The sequence below is a fragment of the Camellia sinensis genome, chromosome 9 (genome assembly GCF_055761805.1).
Source record: "Camellia sinensis isolate YWXY chromosome 9, ASM5576180v1, whole genome shotgun sequence".
Lineage (NCBI taxonomy): Eukaryota > Viridiplantae > Streptophyta > Magnoliopsida > Ericales > Theaceae > Camellia > Camellia sinensis.
Window position 1 is genome coordinate 6,812,243 of NC_138969.1, and position 9,190 is coordinate 6,821,432.

The following is a 9,190-nucleotide window of genomic DNA, read 5'->3' on the forward strand; positions in this document are numbered from 1 at the left end:
TTGTAATTGATTTTTTTAACTCACTGTGTTTTTTGAAAAAAATTTATTGTGTTTTTTTAACTATCAATTCACTTAACTTGTGATTTGATTTTTAACTCACTGTGTTTTTTGAAAAACAAAATGGATTGTACTCATTAGGGTTACATAATATACCAATTATTGATGATGATTAGATTGTATTTTGACTCAAAAAAAATTGTAATTGATCTTTTTAACTCACTATATTTTTTGAAAATAAATTCTTGTGTTTTTTAATTATCAATTGACTTAATTTGTGATTATTTTTTTAATTATTGATGATAATTAGATAGCATTAAAAAAATTGTGATTTGTATGATTGAAATTATCTCATTTTGTTTATAATTTTATTTTTTAATATGATTGAAGTTAACTTACAAAAAGAAAAATGTGATTGTAGTTTGTTCAATGGTTATAAATAATATTTTTATTTACTATTTTAATGGTTCCTTTTTTCAATTATTATTTTTTTATTATGAGAAAAATATGATTGTAGTTAGATAGCATTAAAAAAATTGTGATTTGTATGATTAAAATAATCTCCTTTTGTTTATAATTTGATTTTTTAATATGATTGAAGTTAGATAAACGTAAACACTCACAAAAAGAAAAATGTGATTGTCGTTTGTTCAATACTACTAAATAATCTTTTTATTTACTATTTTAATGGTCCTTTTTTTTGATTTTTTTTTATTATGAAAAAAATGTGATTGTAGTTAGATAGCATTAAAAAAAAATGTGATTTGTATGATTGAAGTTATCTCCTTTTGTTTATAATTTAATTTTTTAATATGATTGAAGTTAGATAAATATAAACACTCAATGGGGTTTTTAAGGAAAATAGGGTTTTTAACCCCAAGTCCTGTGAGAGTTTCAATATCCCAATCTGAATTTTCTAAATTTTTTATTAAAAAAAAAAACTCAGCATTTACTGATTTGGTCAAAATCTCCTGATCAGCATTTATTAACTTTTTTCAATCCACATGCCTGCATTTATTGATTTGGTCAAAACCTCCTGATCAACATTTAAAATTTCCTCATACAAATAATTATAGATACAATCTGTGTATAGTTACTGCAGTATCCTTTTCAACTTTTCTCATATACTATGGTTAGTGATAAGATTGTTAAATTATTTTTATAAAAAATCTTAAAAAACATAATTTATATATTAAAAAAAATCTAAAACAAATATAAATATCTATAATTATCCCGTGTCTAGCACGGGTGATAGGCTAGTCTATACTATATATTAAGCAAAATGAGATTTTTAACCCCAAGCCTTGTAGGAGTTTCAATCTCCCAATCTAAATTTCCTGATTTTTTTATTTTAAAAAAAACATTGGCATTTATTAACTTCTCCCAACCCCCAAGTCTTACCCTCATAATAACACTTTAATGCATTAAGAACAAGCATAAAAAAAATTATTTGAAATCCAACACATATGAATTCCTTTCAAAGTCCCAACACATATGATTATTATCCCTCATAATAACACTTTAATGCATTAAGAACAAGCATAAAAAAAATTTCTTGAAAAGTTCAACACATATGATTATTATCAAAATATTAAATTTTAATATAATATAATAAAAAAAAGACAGTTAATTCCTTGAAAAGTCTAACACATATGATTATTATCAAAATATTAAACTTTAATATAATATAAAAAAGGAAAAAAAAAAAGACATTTAAAAATCACAATTCACATATATAGATAATTATAAATACAATCCGTGCATAGCACGGGTGATATGCTAGTATTATATAAGGAAAGGGGATTTCTAACTCACAAGTCTTTTTGACTTAAAAAAATAAAAAAACTCAACACTTATTAACTTCTCCCAAGTCTTTTTGACTTTTTTCATAGATACCTTTTTCAACTTCTTTCATACCTATTTAATTATTTTGAAAATAATAATTATCCCCCCTTTTCAACTTCTTTCATACCTATTTAATTATTCTGGAAATAATAATTATCCCTTAATATATGGATTTCAAATGGAAAGATAACAAAAATATTTCACAATCTCTCCATTGTAATTTCTCTCATCGATTTCATAATCTCTCCACTGTAATTTCTCTTATATTTCATAATCTCTCCATTGTGAATTCTTCTTCAAATTATATTACTACGATTAGAATGAGCTCAATATTCACATGTGTCATAATATTATTGGTTTAAATATAATTTGTGTTAAATACATATGTTCAAATTATTAATCGCTATTAATTTTTTTTTTGTTTTAAATTTTATAAAAAAAAATTATATCCTTCTAAACTATAAGGACTTGAACAATATTTTTTAATATAATTTTTTTTTTGAAAAAAAAGAACAAAACATAAATTTTTTAGTATTTACCAAACATGGTGGATTTTATTAGTTATTTATTTATTTATTTATCTCAATTGTCAATTAAAGAAATTAAAATAAAGAATAAAGATATATTTGACTCAAATTGTTAAAAGTTACTTTTGTTAAAATAAATAAGAAGGAAACCTTAATTTTTCTTTTTTATTAAAAATGATAGTTCGTTAAACTTTTTTATTTTAAAAAAAAAGAAGAGGGTTATAGGTGATAATTTATTATTCATCTAAAATTATTTTCAGATTAAATAAAAATACCATATTAAATTTCCCTCTTACCTTTTTTTTATTCAAATACTTTTATTTTGTAAGAAATTTGTTTTTATTCTATTTAATATTTTATTGTAATTTTAAATTAAAAAGAATTTCTAAAAATTCATATTTAAATTATGTATGCTATTATAAAAAGTAAATTTTTTTAACATCAACTTAGTGGTAGTTTGGGAAGTGCCAAATAAGTATATTTTTTTACTTTTTACAAAAATATGTATAGAAAAGCAGAGATGTAATGTGACCCAAAAAGATAATTATGTATATATTTATTTTTTTTACTTTTTACGAAATGCTGTGTAAAAAAGTAGATATGTGATAGGACCAAAAAAAGATAAAAATATTTTTTTTTAAAAAAAGTGAGCTAATATGGCACTTCCCAAACAACCCTTTATTCGATGATCCCTTTCTAAAAGGTATATTTTTTAAATATTTTCAAGAAAAATTCTATTGGAAATCTTAAGTATATTGATTTTTCTTTTATTCATTAATATTAAAATTTTAATTAATTTTATTCATTATTTTAAAAAATAAATTAGAAAATAATTTATATATTTATATATATAATTTTGTTTTGGTTGCTCAAGTGATTAATTGGTGTTTCTGCCCAAGTCCACTCAAATTTAATTTAAATTTTTGAATTTCTGCATAAGTATTCACTTAATTAAAAACTATATAGTTCAATCGTTAAAAAAAATTTAAGCGTGACTCAAGTTGCTTAGGTTAAGCCCACCTAAATTTACAATTTTAGAAAAGGAGGTTGAAAGATACATGATTAAATTTGTGACAAATTAAGAAAATAATAAATAAATTGTGATAAAATTGTGAGATTTAAATTGTAAATTTTAATCTTCTTTGTGTTCATAATTTGCATACAAAAATTTAACCATTTATATGATATTTGTAAAATCTTGATTATACTTGATTTTTGAATAAAAGTTTTATACGAATATCATTTTTTTTTATTGATTACCAAAAACCTTTTATTATGTAAATGATGCAAGTTTAGTATTATCATTACTATATAAACAGAATAATCTATGCAGAAAAGTTCGATCTACTAATTGTTAGATACTGCCACATTACTAACACACGTAATATCACCAATTAATAATAAGACTATAAATGAGATAGTGAATCCCATTATTCGTATACACATTTCAAAATTGTTTTATAACCGCCACATATACGTAATAAAACTGATTACAAAGTAATTTATTATTGGGCAGCGAGGTTGATACTATCATATTTTTTAATTTATTTTTTTGGGTGAAAAAAATGTTAAACAACCCTTTCATAAAAAAAATTAAACTATCAAAAATAAAAAACAACCAAGTAGACCACTTCATCAAAAAAGAAAAAGACTTTCAAGAGAAGACATTTGAAGGAGAACAGAGAAACAATCATAAAACTATATTTATTTGATATTATTTCATAGAAGTCAAAAAATCTTATTATGCAGCTCCAAAACTGTTCTTATATAGACACACCTGACTGCTAACAAACTTACAACCATCTAAACAAACTAACTAATAGAAGTTACAAGGATTTACTAACATACACTTAACTAACACTAATGTGCACCAGACACTCTTAACCTATACACACTGTAGAGGTACAACTGATTTGCTGCAACTGCTCTGCTGCTGTGTTGCAACTGCTCTGCATTGATGAGAAGAATGGCTAGCACACGGTGGAGCTTGAGCTGCAAGTGATTGAGCTGCAGGTGATTGATGATCTGGATCATGAACATGAACTGATCTGCTGTATCTGTCATCAGCCCCCGTCAAGCTGAAAGTGGGAAGACCAACAAGAAGCTTGGATTTGAGAAACAGGAAACGGCCAATAGGGAGAGCTTTAGTGAACACATCAGCAATCTGATCAGAAGAAGCAACATGGCGAATAAGAAGCTGTTTGGCAGACACCTTTTCACGAACAAAATGAAAATCAATTTCGATATGTTTAGTTCGGGCATGAAAAACAGGATTAGAGGCTAAGGATAAGGCAGACAGATTATCACACCAAAGGACAGGAACAGAGGAAGAAAGATGCATATCATGCAACAACATTTGAAGCCAAGACACCTGAGCTGCAGCCTGAGCCATGGACCGATATTCAGCTTCAGTAGAAGAGCGAGCCACAGTGGACTGCTTCTTTGCTGTCCAAGAAACCAAATTGGAACCCAGATAAAGACAGAAACCAGAAGTAGATCTTATATCACAAGGATTACCAGCCCAGTCAGCATCAGAGAAGGCATGAATATCAAATGAACTGGGAGAAAAATGTAAACCATGATGCAGTGTGCCATGAACATATCGGAGGAGACGCTTAACCTTAACAAAATCATCTTGAGAAGGGGAATGCATATGTTGACAAACCTGATTCACTGCAAAGGCCAAATCCGGACGAGTAATAGTCAAATATTGTAAACCACCAACAAGGCTTCGGTAGAGAGAAGGATTGGAAAAGGCAGAGGAAGAAGCTGAAGACAGGGAAGATGAAGAAGAAGGACTAAGAGGTGAAGGGGCAGGCTTGCAATCTGATATGCCAGCTTGTTGAAGCAACTTAGAAGCATAATGAGATTAAGATAAGAAAGAACCAAAAGAAGAAGTAGTAACAGATATACCCAAAAAAAAAGAAAGAGAACCGAGATCTTTGAGAGAAAAAACAGAGTGAAACTGAGAAATCAAGAACTGAATATGAGAAGAAGAATTACCAGTAACAAGAATGTCATCAACATAGACCAAGAGATAAGTAATAGTGGTAGAGGTAGATTGAACACACAAGGAATTATCACAATGACTAGGAACAAACCCAAGATGAAGCAGAAAAGAGGAGAAAGTGGAAAACCAAGCTCTAGGAGCTTGTTTAAGACCATAAAGAGCTTTGTTCAATTTACACACATAAGTAGGAAACTGAGAATTCTCAAAACCAGGTGGTTGAGTCATAAAGACCTCTTCTTCAAGCTTGCCATGAAGAAAGGCATTAGACACATCCAACTGTTTAATAGACCAATTGAAATGAAGAGCAGCACAAAGGAAGACTCGGATAGTTGGTTGCTTAGCGACGGGGCTGAATGTATCCAAGAAATCAACACCAGATTCTTGAAGATAACCTTTGGCAACAAGGCGAGATTTATACCGAGCAATAAAGCCATCTGAATTTTTTTTTATTCGAAAAACCCATTTACAACCAACAACATTTTGATTTGCAGAAAAAGGAACAAGAGACCAAGTTTGTTGAGTCTGAAGGGCTTGAAATTCATCAAGCATAGATTTATGCCAATGAGGACACTGCAAAGCTTCTTTATAAGTACGAGGCTCAGTGTCAAGAAGAGTAGCAACTAAACAAGACTTGGCAGATTTTGCTGTCTTACTTCGGGTGAGCATAGGATGTGAGTTGAGAGAGTCAAAAGAAGGACGAGGAATAATGGGAATAGTCAGATTAATACCAGGTGGAGATGAAGATAAAGGGGAAGAGATAAAACCAGGATTAGGTGAGACAAGAGGAGAAGCAGAAACATGTGTGGGAGGAGAGGATGAATTGAGTGACGATGTTGAAACAGAATTAGACTGAGTAGGAACCTGAGGAGAAGACACAGAAGAAGGAGTTCCCCAAAAGAATGTTTTAATAGCAGATTTTGAAGAAAGAAGAGGAGGTGAAGAAGAATCAGTAGAAGCAAAAGGGAAAGAACATTCATCAAACACAACATGCCTAGAGATGTAAATTCTACGGTATCCTTTGTAACTTGGATGATAACCAATAAAAACACAAGCCATAGATCTTGGTTGCAATTTGTGACAAGTATAAGGTCTCAACCATGGATAACATCTGCAGCCAAATACTTTAAGAAAATTATAATCTGGAAGCATCTGAAACAACACCTCATAGGGACTGAGATTGCCCAATGTAGGAGAAGTCATTCGATTGATCAAATAAACAGCAGTTGCAAGAGCCTCAAACCAGAATTTCAGAGGTATAGAGGATTGATCAAGTAGAGTGATGGTTGTCTCAATGATATGTCTATGCTTGCCCTCAGCAACTCCATTTTGAGATGGAGTATGAGGACAACTAAGCTGATGAACAATCCCAGAAGATTTAAGAAGTGTTTCAAATTGATGACTAGGATATTCTCCCCCTCCATCAGTTCGGAAAATTTTAAGAGAAGTTGAAAATTGGTTTTCAGCATAGTTTTTAAATTCTAAGAACTTAGAATATACTTCACTTTTATAAGACAGAGGGTAAATCCAGGTAAAATGACTAAAATCATCAATGAAAACAACATAGTAAGTAAAAGAAGACTGCACTTGAGTAACAGGACCCCAAACATCTGAGTGAATCAGAGTGAAAGGAGCATGAGTTTTATTAGTGGAAAGAACAAAAGGGAGTCTATGACTCTTTGATACACAGCAAGAATGACAAAAAGTGTTACAATCTTGATGACTAAATGACAAGCCACTTTTATTTGCAACAGTATGAAATACAGCATAAGAAGGATGCCCTAGTCTCTTATGCCAAACAGTAGCAAGAGAACTAGTACCAGAAAAAGCTTTATGAGAAATTGAAGAAGGAAACTAGTAGAGGCCATTTTGATGATGTCCTCTACAGAGCACCTTGTTGGTGAGCTTGTCCTGAATCACAAAGGACTCATTGTCAAAAGTAATATTACAATTGTTATCAGAAGTAAGCTGATGAACAGAGAGCAAATTTGATGAGATTTGTGGAACATGAAGAAGATTGGTAAGCCTAAATTGAAAAGAAGGAGAGGACAATATACCAGTACCAGAGTTATGAATTGGAAGAGTATTTCCATCACCAATCATGACTTGATCATTGCCTTGGTAGGGTTGATAAAAATGCAGATTGTTCAGATCATTGGTGAGATGAAAAGTTGTAGCAGAATCAACATACCAAGGAGCTGAAGTAGACTGCATAGAGGTGGACACAGCAGGAAAAGGAGTTTGTGCAGAAAAAGCTCTAGGAGTAAAAGCAGGCATTTGTGAAGGTCCCATGGTATAAGAAGGAAACACAGGTTGAAAAGAAGTATTCAGTCGATGTCGACACTCTAAAGCAGAGTGATTTCCTTTTCCACAAATTTGACAGGTCAAGCCATAACTCTGAGGTCTTCCTCCTCTTCTGCCTCGTTGACTGCTGTACCTATGACCACCTCTATACTGGCCTTGAGATCGAGAACCTCCTTTGTTCTGAAAAGAGAAATTACGAGAGGAAGATTGACCATAATACTGCTGATTATGAGGAGATGGAACTGCACCTAATACAGATGATGTAGCGGAAGTATTGTCTGTGAGTAAATGAGGATTCGTAGCAGAGAAAGCCACAGTGAGATCAGAAGTACTATGCTTGTGACTGTTTTCAACATGTATGGCTTCGGAACACAAGAGAGAACAGAGTTCTTCCATTGAAAGTACCTCTGATTTGGCTCGAATTGTGGTTTTGAAAGCATTGTACTCTTCAGGCAAGCCATTGAGGATCAAAAGAATAAGATCTTCGTCACAGACTGGAGAAGATGCCAAAGCAAGTTGTTCAACAAGATCTTTGATTTCTTGAAGATAGGTTTCCATAGATTTGGACTTCTTCGTAGTAGTGCTCAAACGATTTTTGATCTGATGAATATGAGAGCGTGAAAGTGATGTGAATCGTTTCTCAAGAGCTGCCAAACAGCACAGCAATTCTTCAGATGAAGAATGGAAGAAAATATGGAAGGAGTAAGAGTTGCAATGATGCAACTGAGAAGACAAGAGTCAGTCAACTTCCATTGCAGAAACTCAGGATTGGAAACTGTATTATGATCAGAATCAAGCATTGTAGCAGATGGACAGGCAGTAAATCCATCAAGAAAACCAAATAACTCTGTGGCTTCAAAGAAATTTTGGATTTGACTTCTCCAAATTGAATAGTTTGAAGCTTCGAGTTTAACTGTGATCAAAGCATTAAGATTGGAAACAAGAAGGAGAACATTTGCAGGCAAAGATTGCTTCTCAGCTTGAATCAGCATTGTTGCTCGTGAGAGCTCTAATGCTCTGATACCATGAAGGAGAACAGAGAAACAATCATAAAACTATATTTATCTGATATTATTTCATAGAAGTCAAAAAATCTTATTATGCAGCTCCAAAACTGTTCTTATATAGACACACCTGACTGCTAACAAACTTACAACCATCTAAACAAACTAACTAATAGAAGTTACAAGGATTTACTAACATACACTTAACTAACACTAATGTGCACCAGACACTCTTAACCTATACACACTGTAGAGGTACAACTAATTTGCTGCAAAACGAGCACAAAGCTTTGTTGCAATTTTCCAGTAACTCTCAACACCATTGATTGATACCTTTTAATACTACAAGACTCAAAATACAATATTCTGATCAGTTTTTAATATTTTAAATTTCAATTAACTTGCAATGTTCCAAGTTACTTTGAGAAAGTCCCATGAAATCAAAACAAGCTGAAAAGCTAGCTTTTAGAAAGATGAAAATCTCTAGTTTCATAATTGGACAAAGT